We start from the raw sequence: 17,676 nt of genomic DNA on the forward strand, positions 1-17,676 counted from the left end.
TCTTTCTTTCTTTCTTCCTTCCTTCCTTCCTTCCTTCCTTCCTCCTTCCTTCCCCCCTTTCTTTCTTTCCTTCTTTCTTTCTCTTTCTTTCTCTTTTCTTTTTCTTTCTTTCTTTTCTTTTCTTTCTCTTTCTTTCTTTCTTTCTTTCTTCTTTCTCTCTTTCTTTCTCTCCTTCCTCTCTCTTTCTCTTTCTCTCCTCTCTCTCTCTCTTCTTCTCCCTGCAATATCACTTGCTCTCATTCTTACTATCCTCACTGGAGACGATCCTCAGGTCATTGGGTGAAGCATTTATGCAGAAATAAGTCCAATGTTTAGAGGATGAAATAGAACAAAGATCCCAGTGACTTTTGCTTCTTTGTTTGCCTTCTTGCCTATTTGGGTTGTTTGTTTGTTTGTTTGTTTGTTTGTTTGTTTGTTTTTGCATCCAGTATCTTTTTTCAGCTTCACCCAAACCCCATGAGTTTCGACTATTATTACCTCATTTTACAGATGAGGAAGCTGAAGATCCAAGACATTAAGTCATTGGTCCAAGTTTACCTGACTAATTAAGTGTCAGAGACAGGATTTAATCCCATTCTGTGTGACTTCACCACTCTATTCCTTCACCTCTGTGGTTCTTTCTGGCTCCCAGAAGAGGAGAGCTGGGCGTGCACCCCTCCCTGACCCAGTGGCCCGCACATGACCTTGATGCCGCGTGCTCGTGCCCTGGCTCCCCCTGGCCGGCTGCTGGGTGTCACGGGGTCTTAGCCCACTTGGCCGTCTCTGTGGGAAGGTTCCAGAGCACGCTGGAAGCCTCTGCCCAGCAGGCTGGGCAGTTCAGAAATACAGCTCTCCCTGATTGCAGTGACATAGGCCCCCAGCTAATTTACAGCAGACATCGCGAGACTTGGGATGCACGTGCTGGCCAGCGAATCAGGGCATCCATCCATCATAGGCCTGGCAAACTTAGCCACATCTCCTGTGCTCCGTGGCTCGGCTGCCCTAAGACTAAGGAAGGACCCTCGCCCTATGGATGAATGAGCTTCACAAGGCCGGCCAGGCAAAGTAAAATGCCAAATGCTTACACAGAGGACAGCTGGGTGGCAGGCTCTGCATCCCCTTCTCTCCAACGCAAAGGAAACCCAGAGCATGTTTACCCCAGACCAGGGGTCATGAGGGCTGCGTGGCCAAACCTCAGGCTTCCAAAGGCCTCTGTGATTCATCTGGGACTTACATCCGAGTGAATATAAGGACATTAACTGACATGATTGGAATAAATAGCAGTAGTCAAACAACTTGAAATTTATATCTCATTACAAGGCCACACTACTTTTGGTATATAACAAATGCATATTTTTAATACACCCTATGCTTATCTTATTCATAATGCAACGCCACATCATGGTCTTTTTGTGATAAGAGCGTTCATTTGTTATCAGGGGTCAGCAAACTTTTTCTGTAAGGGCTAATTAGCAAACGTTTCAGGCTTTGTGGGCACATAGAGTCTCTGTGGCATATTCTTCTTTGTTTTTTTGCGTTGCTCTTTATGACCCTTTTAAAATGTAGAAACCATTCCTAGCTCACAGGCTGTTCAAAAACAGGCTGCAGGCCAGATTTGGCCTGCAAACCGTAGTTTGCCATCCCCTAATTTCAGACATATAAAATATATTACAACTATTTTATTATCACTTCATTTTTTTTTTACTGGTTGCCTCGAAAAATTGTATAAGTGGCTGGAGTTGAGGCCCAGCAAATCCCAGCCAGACTTCCTGAAGAAAGGCCCATAGTCTATTCTTCCTGTCCTGCTCAATGCTTTCCGCACACTGCATGGAAACATGAAGTCATCAGCAGGAGGAAGATTTGGGGATGGGCATAACAAACATTAAACTGTGGGTTTTATTGTTGCCTTTGGATGGATCTTTGGAAGGCCTCCACCTCTCCACTTTAAGTCACCCCATCTGTGCAATGGGTACATTAACCCTGGCATGGACCCCGGGCAGGATAGCCAATAGGTTACTTGTGTTCCTGTGGTCTGGCACGCTCTGCTCAGCAACAACAAGCTTTTAGGTCAATTTCTACTCTGTGGCTTTTCAGTGGAGGCCTTCACTATTTGCTTTGGCAACAGTGGGAAATGTGTATGGGAAGGTGAGTAATCCTGAGTCAGCAAAATAGCTCAGAGTCAGGGATGGCCTCGGTTCTCTGACTCCTGTCCCACTGTTCTGCTCCTTGTGCACGGACCTGAGGTGACCCTTGACCATACCCGGCTCCCCTCTGCACTGACCCCTCTCCTCTAAACACACCAAGGGCATTGGAACCAACCCCAACACCCGGTTGATCAGAAATCCTGGAGGGCCTTGCTCAGTCTGCCACAGCCCCTCCGTCCTCAGGGATGCAGCAAGCAACCTGCAGAGCTGGGGTCCCCACCCAGGAGCCAGCAGACCTGGGTTCGAGTCCCCGCCCCCCAACTCATCAACCTATGACCTTAGGATAATTCTCAATCCCTCTGAACCTCATGAGATAAAATGAGGGCTCTGAACTAAATGATCTCTAAGGAACTTCGGCCTCTAACTTTCTAATTCCCGCTACGCCAACTCACCTCAACCCACCCCCAGGAGATGTCCTCATATTACATCAGTTATTTCTGCCCATCTGGGTCTTCAACCTCCCTCTCTATCTGTCCCCTCTCCTTAGTGTGGAAATGCATCCCAGTGGCCCCATTCTTAAACCACCAGCACAAACCCCACTAGATCCTGCCTCCCCCTCTAGCTGATGGTCAAGAGCCATCTCTAGCTGTCCTGGCAAGTAGTATGCTCCTGAAGCCCAAGGGAACTTTCCTCTGCTATGGCACAGAGCCCTCCGAGAAGCAGTCCCTGAAAAGTCTGCTTCTCAATCCAGCTCACCCCAGCCCATGCAGAGAAATGTAACTGGAGGACCCCGGTGTTCCTCATTTCTGCGTCTCAGAACCTGCCGCGGTGCTTGGCACGTAGCAGACTCCTTGTCACATGTTCTGAGTTATACGAAAAAGCACCAAGGAAAGAAGAAGGAATAATCACTTCTGGAAAACCACACCCTCCCCCTGCTTGGAAAAAAACTGGATCTTGCAAAAGCGTTGTGCTTGATTCCCCCCAGTGAATGGGGCTCTGTAGTTTTAATCTATTGGACTCTTGATTGCCAGCCTAGAATGCAGAGCATGATGGAAAGGAAGGCTTAAATGGTTCTTGTATTTTCTGGCCATGGTTTCCTCTTTCTCTTCCGTCTTAAAAAATAATAATAATAATAATAATAATAAGGCGGGGCAATTAAGAGGCTGAGATTTTAAACCTCCCCAGAGGTCAAACAAATTGCATTTTTGCTACAAAGGGAGGGGGCAAGGAGGGGCAGATGGTAAATCGGTTGCAGAGGCCCTTCCGGTGATGTCTTTCTCGGGGGGGGGGGGTCCCCAGCTGGCAAAACTGCTGCCGCACAGGGCCAGCCCCTCCGGTGGGCAGATCCGATCGCAAATAGAGAAACAAGACGTGCCAGCAGGAGCCTCACCAGCTGGGAAATTATTTCCTAATAAAACTACAAAGGGAAGGACGATAACTGGGCACTGCTGACAAGTATTGTTGTCTTGTATCAAAATCTCTTTATAAACCTGTTTGAAGAACAGAGCTGGCTTCTCTTTGAAGTCCCAGTTCAAAGCCGTTGACTTGCAGGGTTCGCTGTGCGGCGGTGGGGGACGGCAAGGGAAAGAGGTCAGGGGGAACGGAGCCAAACTCAGTGCAGATTCAGAGCTTCGACACTCTAGGGCAGAGTTTTGGGGTGACATGTCCGGTGGAGCTCCTCATTATTAATGATGCCCCCACACACACACCGAGCACCCCCTCTATACCAGGCGCTGTCTGCAGACCATCTCATTTCTAACAGGACCACCCCAGGAGGTAAGTGTTGTCACCCTCAGCTCATAGATGAGGGTCTGGGGGCTGGATTCTCAGCCCTTAGTCTGACCCCAAACCCGCTCACCCTCTGGTCCCTGAAAGTCTGGCCTTCCGTGGCAGGTGGCCACAGGGACCCCAGTGGCCAATTCTGAGACAGCAGCACCAAGCTGCGGGAGCTGGGACTGGGACGGAAAAGGAAAAATAATAGCACGGGTTCTGCCTCCCACCAACATCTCTGTTCAGCCGACACCAGACTTCAACACAGGCCCTGTGGATAGAGATGGGGGTCTCCTGCTCCCACAGGAGGGACGCTTTCCCCTCCATTTCCCCACACCCAGGTGAAAACCAAGCCCCCAAATGCAGGAACACAGACCCATCCCAGAGGAGAAGAAAATCTACTATTAATAGGTTGAATTGTGTCCCCCACCCCCCACAAAAGAGGGTGAAGTCCTAATCCCCAGGACCTCTGATGACTGCCTTATTTGGAAATAGCGTCTTTGCAGAGGATCAAGGTTAGATGAGGTCCATGGAGTGGGCCCTAACCCAATGACTGGTGTTCTTTTTTTCTTTTTAAAGATTTTATTTATTTATTCATGAGAGACACAGAGAGAGGGGCAGAGGGAGAAGCAGGCTCCCAAGGAGCAGAGAGCCCGATGCGGGACTCGATCCCAGGACCCTGGGATCATGATCTGAGCCGAAGGCAGACGCTTAACCATCTGAGCCACCCAGGTGCCCAATGACTGGTGTTCTTATAAAAGCGGGAAATGTGGACACAGAGACAGGCACACAGAAGGAAGACGAAGTGAAGACACAGGGAGAAGCCCATTACAAGCCCAGGAACGTCCAGGGCCCCCGGAAGCAAGAGAACAACCTGGAACAGATTCTCCCTCCCATCCTCGGAAGGAACCAATCCTGCCGACACCTTGATTTTGGACTTCCAGCCTCCAGAACTGTGACTTGACACATTGTTTTTAAGCCACTCCGACTGAAGTACAGTTGACCATTGGACAGCTCCAGGGGTTAGGGGCACCCACCGCCCAAGCAGGCAAAAATCTGAATATAACTTTTGACTCCCCCCACACATAACTACCCAAAGGGAGCTGTTGACCTTCAGAAGCCTTCCTGATAACAGAAACTGTCAAGTAACATGTATTTTGTATGTTTGATGCATTATATACTTCCTTCTTATAATCAAGTAAGCTAGAAGGGGGAAAATGTTATTAAGGGAATCATAAAGAAGAGAAAATACATTTACAGCATTGTACTGCATTTATGGGAAAAAGTCTGCATAGAAGTGGATCCCTGCTGTTCAAACCCGTGTTGCTCAAGGGTCAAGGGTACTTTGTTACGGCAGCCTCGGGAATGAGCACATCTACAACCTTAGAGACACTTGCAAGGTGCAGGAGAAGGACAAACTTCTGACCTTCCTGGAGGCTGCAGAGCGGAGAGTGTTTCCCCGTGGGCGCTGCAGCTCGGCGGGGGAGGACGATGGAAGGTGTGGAGGAGCGGGCTCATACCCAGAATGAGGACCAAAGTTACGTCCTGACCACGGGTCACCCCCACTTACCAGCTCGCAGTCATGCCTGTGCCCCATCGTGCCCTGAGTTCTCTTTACCCGGATGCTCCTCCTTTCACCTGCCCCCCTCCCTCCCTCTCCTTGTAGCCCCCTCCAAAGGCAGGCTTGTTCTCAAATCAGTGACACTCTTTTTTTTTTAAAGATTTTTTATTTATTTATTTGACACAGAGAGAGAGAGCACAAGCAGGGGAACAGCAGAGGGAGAAGCAGAAGCAGGCTCCCCGCTGAGCAGGGAGCCCTATGCGGGGGTTGGGTCCCAGGACCCTGGGATCATGACCTGAGCCGAAGGCAGATGCTTAACTGATTGAGCCCCCCAGGCGCCCCTCAGGTCAGCGACTTTCTAAGTGGGGGCCCTGGATCAGCTGCAGCTGCAACCCCGGGAAGCTGTTAGAAATGCAAATTCCTGGGCCCCACCTGAGATGTTCTGCATCTGAAGCTCAGGAGCGGGGCCCAGCAAGCTGCAGCTTAAGGAGACCACAGCATTCTGATGTTGGAGAATCACTGTTGAGCCGAAGGTGGCCTGAGCTGGGTGTTGTTTTCCCAAAGATCACACTGACAGTACGGTAGAGCCAGGAACCAACTGTTTGCCCAGACATGCCTGTCTCATCTAACTCCTTGTTCCAACGGTTGAGGAAGTTAATAAATTGCAGCGGTGGTGTAAGGACAAGACTTTGAGGACCTCTTTAGGGTGTCTCCTTGAGGACATACGCGACCCGATAAAAAGCCCAAAGCTTTTGATTTTACAATACAAGGTCGTGGGTCTTATGATCCTTGGACTGTCAATACTTAGCCCTGGGATGAGCTCGGGGATCTCTCACAAGGGACACACAAGACAAATCAAGTGCGTCCTCTTGTCTCAAGGAGATAAAAGAAGTTTCCATAGTTTGTTCTTCTATCTTTCTGGTATAAATGGGTGTGAAACTCCCCAGACTTGATAGTGCCTTTTGTGGTCCCCCATGTTTGTGCAGCTCGGATGATGCTCACCCTTATGGTGCAATTCTGTTCCCATCTTCCACCTTGTAGAAAGGGGAATTTGTTGGCAGGACGGTTACGTTTCCCTAACACACAGGCAATGGTTGGTAAATACTCTGCAGTCCTTCTGCCTCGTCGTCCAAGCCTGTGGGTGGGGTCTGGGTCGGCGAGGGAACAGGTAGAAGCAACTATCCTCAATCATCTTTTCTCCAGGACTAATCCTTCCAAGACCTCACATCAGTCGCAGCGTTGGTCTCCAATGGGCCCCATTTGTGCAGCTCTTCTTTTTACTGCTCACGCTATCATGGTCGTCTTCTCTGCCTTGATGGCCCCCGACACATTCCGTCTAGAAATGGGGAGTCATCTGTTTTTATCATGCCCACACCCCCACTTAAAATGGCGGCTCCATGAACCAGTGATGTGGTCTGTGCTTTGCCATTTTCCCCAAACCTGGACAAGCAAGCTGGAGGCACGCCACCGTCCCCACAAGTCCCCACCTTCCCTCCCCGAACCGTCCATGCCTACCCGCTCCATAGAATTGCTACCCGCCCTAAAGACATCCAGTCGCCAGCTCCGTACATCCACGGCTTTCCGACTCATAAAAATATCACGTCATACAGTTTCTCATGAACCTGCTGCCAAGGGAGCAGAGACCACAGCGTTGGGGCCGACAGAACGACGTGGCAAGGAGAAGGCAAGGCGTGGAGACGGGCATCTGTAGTCCCCAGCAGGTCTCCCCCTTGGCAGAGAATCCTCGAATCTGCTCTACTTCATGCCATGCAAATGAGGTGCTGATGAGGTCACCGCATTCTGCCGGATTATTATCTCTGACATTTTATTCATAATAATTATAGAGCCTTTCCACCTTCAAAGTGCTTTGTAAACAATAATTAATTAATTAACACTCATAACACCCTGGCGAGGTAGCTTAGTATTATTAATTTATCTCTACAGTATATTATTATCCACCGTTTCCTCCCTCCCCACAAAAAAGAACGACCGTTGAGCTTCTGGGCTGTTTCTCTAGTCCTTTCGGGGCCAGTCCTCCCCATTTCCCTACTCAGTCTTCCGCTCTGCTCAGCAATGAGATGCGCATGCCTCTTTAGATTTCAGACCAAGTTCGCTACACGCAATCACCCCGCCGGTCCTGGCATTGAGTTGAGGTCATGGGTTCTGTTTCTCTCCCGCCCCAGCATCGTCTATTAATGCAATTCTTCCCTCCCCGCCCCCCACCCTTACCGCCTTGCTTTTGGTTCTACCCTGTCCCTGCTCTATTTCTCCCACCTCCAACTTCATGTTTTTATGATTCTAGTGCAGACATATCTCTAACCCCCATTCTTGATCTTGTCTTGGGCTTGGTGCTTCCTGTGTCTACATTCTACCTACCAATTGGCTCCCCAACCATCCCCCTAGCTATTTGGATTTTAATTATGTAAATTAGACTTCTCTGAGGGGTGCTTCAAGGAAGGCTATCATTTCACTCCCTCTCCTTGCTCCAGCCCCTCATTTTTTTTTTTATCTCATTCTCTTCTCGGGGTATTTTGTCCTCTCCCTGTCTGATCTTGCCGCCCTCGGCACATCCTTTCATTCACTCATCCCTGAGCACCTGCTGCAGGTGGGGCTCCGAGCTCCCGCAGGGGCGGGAAGAGGACACTCCGGACAAATTGGGACCCAGGCTCCATCCCCAAAGAAAGTGAGATAAGCACGATGACAGGAGGGTAATCTGAGAAGCTCTGTGGGAATTCGAGGTGGTGATTAATTGCAATTCTGCCTGGGAGTAGGAAGAGGGGAGGTGGCACAGAAATTGCCAACATAAGGGAGGACACTTGAGGGCACCTGGGTGGCTCAGTTGTTAAGCGTCTGCCTTTCGCTCAGGTCATGATCCCAGGGTCCTGGGATCGAGCCCTACATCGGGCTCCCTGCTCAGAGGGAAGCCTGCTTCTCCCTCTCCCACTCCCCCTGCTTGTGTTCCCTCTCTCGCTGTGTCTTTCTGTCAAATAAATAAATAAAATCTTAAAAAAAAAAAAGTAGGCAGGACACTTGAAAGATGAGTGGGTTGGGTTGAGGGGAAGGTCATCCCAGGTGTCGGGAGCCGCGTGAACAAGGGGATGTGGCCTGGGCTTGGATTACTCAACCTCTGAGCCATCCGCGGGCAGGTACTCCACTGCTATGGGCGACAGGGGAGGAAGAGAGGGGTGGAGAAGGGAGGGGAGGAGGGGGGAGGGGGGATGAACACCACAAGCGTTGAAGGGCACCATGATTTAACCACAGATTTTCTAGGGAGAACAAGGAGGAACAATCCACCTCACATAGCAGACAGCGTTTCTCTCCGAAAATCTCCCCTCAGCATGTTTCGTCCTCCCCCCTCCAAAGTCCCTCGAAAACCAACCCAGATTGTTCTTTCCCTGGACTAAACAGCCTCCAGGGCCTGAATCCCCAGCCCTGCAAATTTTCCCAGGCCTATTACACACTCCCTTTCACAACCAAGAGCTATTTTATTTATTGCTCTTCCTCTGCTCTGTGTCCTCTCCCTCCGTCACCTCAACCATCTTCGGGGGTGGGTACCGATGCCCCACAAATAAAAACAGGCTCCAAGTACTGGGACCTTCGCAGATTGGGAGGAATAATTATAAATATCAAATAATTTTTTCCTGTGACGAACAATTTTTTTAGTCATGTCTGTGGAATGACAAATGGTCCGATGTGGCACAGCATGTGGCTAAAGCAGTGCATATGTGTGTGCGTGTGTGTATAAAGGATAGGGAATTTCAAATACCAGGCTAACCAGTTTGGTTGTTTCTCCAGGTGGTGAGGACTGTATTTGTTTCTGCCATACAAGTATCACAACACTGCCGTGGGGGTGGTGCTTAAAATAACAGAAATGTATCAGGTAAAATGTATCGTGTAACCGTTCTGGAGGCTGGAAGTCCAAAATCAAGGTGTCGGCAGGATTGGTTCCTGCAGGGGGCTGTGAGCGAGAATCCGTTCCATCCCTCTCTCCCAGCTTCTGGTGATGGCTGGCCATCCTTGGTATTCCTCAGCTGGTAGATGCATCACTGCCATTCTTGCCTTCACCTTTACCTGACATTCGCCCTGGGTTCCCGGGTCCCCATATGCCTGCCTTCTTATAAGGACACCAGCCATACTGCATACTCCAATATGACCTCGTCTTAACTAATTACATCTGCAAGGAAGGTCCCACTCTGAGGTTCTAGGGCTTGGAACTTCGACATCTCTTTTCAAGGGGACACGATTCAACCCATAAGAAGAATCCATAGCAGGTTTTTAAGTCAGGCAGGCAGTCGCCTGACTAGATCCACATCTAGTCAGAAAGGTAGCAGCCATGTGGAGGGCAGATGAGGGACAACCAAGGGAATGGAGTGGGGGGCAGTCAGGTCCACTGCTTGGGTTGACCCCCAAGGCAGACCCCACCTCATCGCCTCCAGCCCACCCCACAGAGGTCAAGCCCTAAACATCGTAACAGTAAAAGCAACTGTTAGCATATATTGTGCATTAACTATTTACCAGGTACTGTGCTAAGCACCTACGGGCAACATCTCTTTGAATCCCCACCATTCCGTTTTGAAGTAGGTGCTTACTTAACAATTATACAGCATCAACTCTATGCCAGGTACTGTTCCAAGTGCTTTTCAAATATTAACTCATTCAATCCTCTGTTGAAAAAGACTTCTAGGCCCAAGATGGAGGCATTCCTGCCCAGGGCGCCATATCAGCAACCAGAAACTTAGCTTCGAGAACTCCCATGTCCTCATGCTTGGCCAGAAAGGCAGTCTCCCCATCCAGCCCACCAGTCTCCAAATGCCAAAATTTCTCACCCTGAGCAAGGTTGCCTAGTGGCCTCAGCCAATTGGTATTTTCTATTATTCCCTTCCTCCTTCTTTTTTTTTTTATTTATTTATTTATTTTTTTTAAAGATTTTATTTATTTATTTGAGAGAGAGAGTGAGAGAGAGAGCGCAAGAAGGGGTAGGGTTAGAGGGAGAAGCAGACTCCCCGCCGAGCAGGGAGCCCGATGTGGGACTCGATCCCGGAACTCCGGGATCATGACCTGAGCCGAAGGCAGTCGCTTAACCAACTGAGCCACCCAGGCGCCCTCCCTTCCTCCTTCTTTATTGTTCATCCTATAAAAGCATCCAGCCTTCTGCCCCATTTTGCAGTACTCGGGAAGGACATCATCCAATTCATGAAGTATTCAGGAAAGTCGGTTTGTAGCACGTAAATTGTCTTCTTTAATCATTTTGTACTACTTCCTCACAGCTTCAGCGAGGTAAGACTGTTCGTGCTCCTGTTACAGATGGGGCAACAAGACTACAAAACTCACCCACGTCTTCAACCCAGGCAGTGACACCGTTGGGTCTGCCCCTACCCCAAGGAAGCACTATTCTGCCTCCATAAGCAGACATAGACAGCCCCAGCAAGCCCGAGATTGTTCACCCCTGGGAACGTGGGCTGATGCGGTAAGTACAACAGAGAGAACATTTTGTGGGCTTGGGGCATGGGAATTAGTGAGTCTGCCCACCAAAGAAGTAGAGAAAGTGGGGCAAGGAGGCATAGTAAAGCTTGGGAAAAGCTCTGCCCGTGATGCTAGCTCTTACCATCCGTGGAGGCCATGAGAAGAATAGAGACTCCCAAAACTACAAACATGGCCAAACACACAGGGGATGATGTGCACAGATGGCCAAGTTGCCAGTGAGGTGTGGGGAGAGGGGAAGTGATGCTAACCATTGTGCTCCCAGGTTGCTGCCCCGTTTCTGCAGCCACAGGGAAAGGGGTGAAGCAGGGATGCAAGCAGAGTCCTGCCCTTTCCTCAACTCCATCCTCCAAACAGAAGCCTGGGTCATCTTTCTAGAACATCAGTCTGATGATGTCACTCCCCCAGCCCCTGCCAAGAACTCTCAATGGCTCCCATCACCTACCAGATAAACTGAACTAGACCAATTCCTCCCGGCTGCCCCCCATGCCACCATACATTCTAAACTCTAGCAGCTCTGTCCTGCTATCCCAGAGTGCCCTACTCTCCCCTCCAGGGCTGTGTGTGTGTGTGTGTGTCTTTTTCCCCTGCCCCTCTCTTTTTTTTTTTTTAAAGATTTTATTTATTTATTTGACAGAGCGAGATACAGTGGGAGAGAGAGCACAAGCAGGGGGAGCAGGAGAGGGAGGAGAAGCAGACTCCCCGCTGAGCAGGGAGCCCGATGCGGGGCTCGATCCCAGGACCCTGGGATCATGACCTGAGCCGAAGGCAGACGCTTAACGACTGAGCCACCCAGGCGCCCCATCCCCTGCCCCTCTCGATCCTCCCATTCCCACCCTCTGCATTTCCCTCATCCCTCTGCCTCTTTTCTGCTCCTCAAGTCTCAGACACTTGGCCCGCATCTGTGAAGGGCTTCCCTGACTCCCTGCAAGCAGACTTAGATCTACCTCCATCTTTGCTCCTGGCACTCTTGGGGGGCCAAACCCCATATTTCTTAAATTGTAGTAAAAAATACATATAACATAAAATTAATCATCTCAACCATTTTTATTTCATTTTTTAATAAGAATTGTCTATATTTGAGGCATACAACGTGATGATTGGATAGACAGAGTTAAATGATGACTACAGTCAAGCTAATTAACATATCTATCTCCTCACTTAGTTACCTTTTCTGTGCGTGTGTGATAAGAGTACCCAAAATCTCCTCTCTTAGCAAATATCCAATATTCAAAACAGTATGATTAAGTATAATGATCATGCTGTACATTAGATTTCTAGACTTACTCAACCTACAACCCAACTATGTACGCTCTGACTACATCTCCCCATTTCCCACACCTCCCCCTTCCCGGTAACCACCGTTCTACTCCCTGATTCCATGAGTCTGACACTTCTAGATGCCATGTGTTCGTGAGACCATGTAGCTTTTTTCTTTATGTGTCTGGCTTCTTTCACTGAGCATAATGTTCTCCAAGTTCACCCATGTTTTTGCAATTTCCTTTTTTAAGGCTGAATAATATTCCACTATATATATACATACATACATACCATGTCTAAGTTATCCACTCATCCATCAGTGGACACTTGGGTTGTTTCCATATCTTGGCTATTGTGAATAATGTTGCAGTGAACATGGGAGAACAGTTATCTCTTCAAGATACTGGTTTCATATCTTTTGGGTGTATATGCAGAAGAGACACTGCTGGGTCATGTGGTAGTTCTATTTTTAGTTTTTTGAGGAACTTCCATACTGTTTTCCTTAATGGTCCCACCAACAGTGTGTAAGGGTTCCCTTTTCCCCCGTGCCCTTGCCAATACTTGTTACCTTTTATCTTTTTGATAATAGCTCTCCTAACAAGTGTGAAATGATACTTCCATCTTAATTATTTTTAGGGTACAGTTTAACAGTGTTAAATATATTCACACTGTTGTGCAAGCAATCTCCAGAACTTTTCACCTTGCAACATAGAAAGTCTGTATCCATGAAACAATGACTCTCCAGTCCCCTTTGCCCCAGTGCTTGGCAACCACCACTCTACCTTCTGTCTCTATGAATTTGACTTCTCTGGGTATCTCCAACCCCCACTTTTTATTGTATCTCGGGTTTAGTATCAGAGTCTATGACTCCAGTGTGTGCAGAATATTTTTATTTTAAGCCCACTTAAATAAATATTAAATAAAATAATATAAAATATTTTACTTTAGTCCCACTGTGAGCTCCCGTCCTGCTGAGGTGGCAGAAATTCGAGCACAGTCATTACTGGGCTCACCTGCTCCGGGGGGCAGGGGGGAGAGGTTGGGCAGTGATCAGGCCTCCTGCATCACCAGAGAACTGGGGAACCCCTCCACTCACTGGTGAGCTTTTCCTCGTCCCCAGAGTCCTCTATTGCCCCAATCCATAATGGACCTCCAGGGCCAGTGGTTCCTCTGCCTCAGGGTCTCATTTGGGGAGTTCAGGGTGAGGCTGGGAGCCCCTGTGCCTCACTGGCCTCCAGGTCTGCTACACCCACATCTTTGTGATCTTTCCACGTTTCCTGGCCTCTCTGTCTCCCTCCCTTTCATCATGCTCAAAGCCCTCTCTAGCCCAGCCTCTGGCCCTTAGGGTCATCTCTCTCTCCTCCTGATGCCCTCAAAGGCCTCCTCTCTCCCCTCCACTCCTGGGACCCCAGAATCCTTTCTTCAAAGAGCTTGGGAGTTTTACAAAAGCCTTTGACTTCAAGCAGTTTCTGTTTTCTGCCCTGGAAATATCCTGAGGCAAGGACAGGCAAAGAGCTAATCTACCTATTGACCTGAGGGAACATGAAAATAGAGCAAAATACAAAACAATCGTTCAAAGTATCATTTGCCATATTTATCTATTTTCATACTTTTCTCCCTACTAGACTCGACATACCTTCGGAACTAAGTATTGTCTTCTCTTTGTATCTCTACCATCTCTATAACCACAGTAGCCTCTCAGTACACTGGGTGAATATAGATGAATGGATGCATGACTTACACGGACTCGGGATTTTCCAGCCCCAAACTTCTCTGCCCAGAATATACACACAGGTGTACCAAACACCTGGTCTTGGGCTCAGGTAGGGGATATTTAAGTGTAATCCACTACCAACAATATTTATTTCATCCTTGGGGTTTCCCCCAACTAAAAATGGATACACAATTCAAGATTTTAAAATAATAGAAAAATACATCTTATTTCAAAACCGTGGTGTGTTGGGAGAGGGGGAGGGCAGAGAAGCAATGTGATGTCCTCCCACTGTGAGGAAGCCTGAACTCACCACTCCCACAGGACGGCTCAGAACTAGTTCTCCCCCACCTGGTACTAACGCAGCAGGGGAGCCGAACCTACCAGGTTCTTCCTAGGGCGCCATGCTCTCGGAAAAGAGTAACAAGAGGGAGAAGGGAGAATGAATTAATAGATAAGGGATTTCACGTTGAAACTGGAGGAAACCTGGACACACAAGGACATCAGGCTCCTCCTCAGCAAATGAAGACTTGTTGTTTGTCATGCCCAGTTGGGAGCCTGGGAACCCACGGTCTTCTGGAACCTTGGCCAGCTCTGACATAAAGAAAGCTATATGGTGCTGCCAGCAAAAAATCTCAGCTCCAGCAGTGGCACGGCGTCCAGACGGGCTCTCTGGTCCAGCCATCTGGAATGGCTGGCTCTATTAACTGACCCCAGGTTCATCCTCTCTTATTCACTTCAAAGGACGCCCCATGAGGGAAAGAGACAAAAGGCCGTCAAGGGGACTTGGGGGAAGGGAGAGAACTGACTAAATAATTAGCCCTCCAACCTTCAAAGTACTCTATAATCATTAATTAATCCCCCCAACTGGGATCTGTGGGCAGATGGACGCTCCCCAACCACCCTGACACACCCATTGCTAAATGGGGCCTGGGGGCAGAGCGAACGCGTGCAGAACAGTTGGTGCACCTGATAGGGGAGAGATGGAGACCGCAGCGCTTTAGGTTCGAGATCTGTTGCTACGAAAAATCTTTGGGTAACCTGAGGCAAGGTGGCAAAAATAGACCAGGAGGCTTTTGAGGAAGAATTCACCCCAGGGCTTGGGCAAATAGGATCTGGGGGCCAAAGGCCGAGAGTCAAGGGGGTAATGGCCCTAAGTCTGCGAGGAGGCTGTCTCCACAGGAATGTAGTCCCTGCCCCACATATCCCACAGGAAGGAGACCCCTCAAACCATGAGGACCCCTGCCAGGATCCCCCCCAGCAGCCTTAACAGGTGCTGGCATCACCTTGAACAGAGCCCCTGAAGACAGCCAGGAAATACATCTTGGACAGACCTGTGCCCTCCACCAGCAGGGCTCCACCAGACCGGCCCCACACCTCTGCTGTGGACCCCACCGCAGGTGAACTTGGCTGTCCGGGGGCAACGTTCATTGTTCCGTCCACTTTTTCACCAGGTCGCCCATCTGTCACTGTGGAGTCCTTGCAGTATGACCAACTAAAATAAGCTTGTGGGTTCATATTTCTCCCGCACAGATGAGCTCCCACTTTCCAAATCTTTATTTCTACTGATGCTTAGAAGGGAAATGAATGGTGAGGTCAAGACGTCACAAGGGAAAGAAACTGCTGATTTCCCAGGATTCACAAGGTGTTGTTCATCCCAGCAAATTCTCAGGAATGCCTGGGCCTGGGGCTTGCATACCCCAAACTCATTTTAAAGTTGCTCAGATTTAAGGATAGTGAGTCATGCTAACGAAACATACCATCAAAATGAATTATTCTTATAATTACTGTTATTGCTGAGCACTTCCTGCAGGTCAGGCATTCGGCACTTTTCCATGTGGCATATTATTTTCCTTATTCATCACACTAACCCTAAGAGACAGGGATTCTTCTCATCTTCAGTTTTCACAAGGGGATATGGAACCCCCACGAATACATGAACTTGTTCCGGGTCTTACATCTTGTAAATAGAAGAACTGGTTTTCAAATTCACAAAGGACTCCAGTGTTCCTGTTCTGACCACTCCTCTCTGTTGCCAAGACGGGCCAAGCAAAGAGAAACCCGTGCCACCCCATTTGCCCTCCTGCAGGCAGGCTTCGTGGGAGAATCTGATTTCCAGAACGTTGTTCCCCGTCAATGAAATCACAACAGGGGAAGCACTGTGATTTAAGAAAATCAAGGCCTCCCTCTGTCGCTCCGGTCTTCTCTGCAGTCGGGCAACCCTGCCAGGCCACCCCTCTCCAGGCTCAGGGGGTCCTGTCCAGGCTCCCTTTTCTGTCTGTCCCCTGCAGGTTGCCACCTGCTTCTGAGGAACCCGTCGCGAACACATCCGTGTGCAGGCTTTCATCCTGTGATTTCTTGCTTCTCTTTGGGGAGTCCTTGCACACCTGTGGCTTCCAAAATTATCTTTGCCAAAAATGAAGGAGATATTGTACTCCTTTGCATGGGGGTACCTAGAGTAGGCAAATTCATAGAGACAGAAAATAGAATAGTGGTCACCAGGAGGCTGGGAGCGAGGGCAAGGGAAGTCATTGTTTAATGAGTACAGAGTTTCAGTTTTGCCAGATGAGAAAGTTCTGGAGATGGATAGTGCTCATGGTTGCCCAACATTGTGAATGTACTTAATGCCACTGAGCTATACACTTAAAAATGGCTGAGATGGTAAATTTTACCTTAGGGATCTTTTATCACAATGAAAACATCTTTCTCTTAAATGAGAAGGAGGCTGCTTTGCCCAGCACACCCTCTGAAAAGAGTCTCCCCAAAACTGAGAGCCCCAGGAGCCCCTGTACTGAAATGCAGGTGATTGGTTCCCCCTTCCGAGGGATGGGAGGAGCTTCCCGATTTCCAAGGGATGGAAAGATTGGACCAGGCAGGACACGGAGCCGAGAGAATTGGGGCCTCTCATCGGACCCCCAAAGCCCCCCCATCTCTACAAGCCTGGCTTGCACCTCATCCCTCTTCCCAGGGCCACAGCCTCCATTTCCAGGGCTCAGCCATCTAGCTGAGGAGCCTTTTCTTGGCAGGTGTCAGGGTACTGCTCTTGGCCACTTTGTGTTTCCAGAAATGTCTGCAGTCTTGTTTCAGGCACCACTGTCTTGCTTTTGGAAAACTCAATGCTCCCTACCCTAAATCTGCAAACAGATAAGTCATGGCTGCTTCTTTGGGGTTCTCTCAGAGATGGGGGGGAAGCAGAATGAGCCTCTCTTCTATTTAGGATGTAACAACACTCCATTTTTCAAGAGCCTGCACCTTTCCTCAAGTCAGATACACTGACCATGGGCCAGGGCCCCGGGGCAATGGTGACATCGCCTATTCCAGCCCAGGAAAGACAGCACAGCCACCTTCACAATCCCTCCCACAGCCAGGTAGCCACCTGCAAGGACCCAGCTTGCAACCTGCAGACTCTCACCCTCCTCCAAGACTTGGGGGGCGGGGGGCCCCAAACTTCCCCTCCTGCAGCAGCTCTAAGACCCCCCCCCCCGGGATGAGAAAGACTCCAGCGCCACCTCCCAAGCACCTCCCACCCCGGTGGGCTTACAGGTGCACAAGGACTGCGGCAGGTGGCCGTGTGACTTGCGAGACACAAGCAATCCGCAGGGCCTCATGGGGCCTGCTTGGAAAGTTCCGTGTTGGTGCCAGGCATGCTGGAGACAAACCCACACTGGCAGGAAGGAGGCCTTGACCTCAGAAGCCTGCCCAGGACAGCATGTTCAAACCCTGCCTAATCGCTGCCTCGGACAGGCCGGCAGGAGCTTCCCCTGCCAGGT

The sequence above is a fragment of the Phoca vitulina genome, unplaced genomic scaffold (genome assembly GCF_004348235.1).
Source record: "Phoca vitulina isolate PV1807 unplaced genomic scaffold, GSC_HSeal_1.0 scaffold31, whole genome shotgun sequence".
Lineage (NCBI taxonomy): Eukaryota > Metazoa > Chordata > Mammalia > Carnivora > Phocidae > Phoca > Phoca vitulina.